This window comes from Kryptolebias marmoratus, linkage group LG16, assembly GCF_001649575.2.
Source record: "Kryptolebias marmoratus isolate JLee-2015 linkage group LG16, ASM164957v2, whole genome shotgun sequence".
Taxonomy (NCBI): Eukaryota; Metazoa; Chordata; class Actinopteri; order Cyprinodontiformes; family Rivulidae; genus Kryptolebias; species Kryptolebias marmoratus.
Genome location: NC_051445.1, coordinates 22,248,856 through 22,249,829, shown reverse-complemented (window position 1 = coordinate 22,249,829; position 974 = coordinate 22,248,856).

Here is a 974-nt window from a genome sequence, read left to right as displayed (position 1 = left end):
CGAGCAGTGACTGCTGCTGTGGGAGGTGGGGGGCAGGGGCTGAGGGAGGGTGGGAGAAGAGGGACGCGTAATCACCCAAACATCCGCTGTTTTCACCCCCTCTTCTGGATCTGCGCGGAAAGGTAAAAAAAAAAAAACGTCTCTTTTTTTTTCTTTTTTAGGTGCACCGGCAGAGTTTGAGCAGGAACTCCTCTTCTCTCCTCTCAGAGCCCTGCTGCAGTCTGCAGGGAGGCTGCCGGGGACCGAGGACCGGAGGGGGGAGGCCGGACCACGAGGAAGACACCAAAAAATTGGGTAAATAAACCTCTCTTTATTTTTGAATTGATTTAAAACGCGGCGGGCTGGTACACACGCGTGTCCTCAGGACTGGAGAAGGATTTGATATGAGCGCTGAAGTTGCGCAGCCTGAAAAACCATATGAGCTCTTTGCGTCAGCGTCCAATCAGAGGTCCGTTTAGGAGACTGTAGCAGCCTATGGCGCAGTCCCCGGGCTTCATCTGCACCAATCACACAAGCTGGAAGCATTTTTTTTCTTTTATTGTAAGCAACTTATTATGAGTGTCTCTGAATACAAATCAGTGGATCATTTCTACTTATATAGTTTCATCTTCTGTGTCAACCATGATTGTTAGTCAGTGTTAATTTTCACCTAACTTGATGCTTCTCACTTTTGTTTAGACTCATCTTAATCAGTTGTTTTCCTTCATGTTATTTCTCGATGCTTATCACAATAAATGTTATTTTCATAACCAAGTCTATCTAAACATTTGTTTTCGATAGATTATTTTGCTAATTTAGTTGTCGGAAAGTTAATTTTATAGATTGTAGATAGGTTTTTTTGTACCTTTATTAGGACTATAAACTAGTGGCGTAGCCAGAAATGAGTTTACAGTTGTGCTTGATTGAAAGTGGGTGGGTCACCAAATTTAAACGTAGCTTGTAAAATACATGGAAATGAGAAACAGGGTATTTGT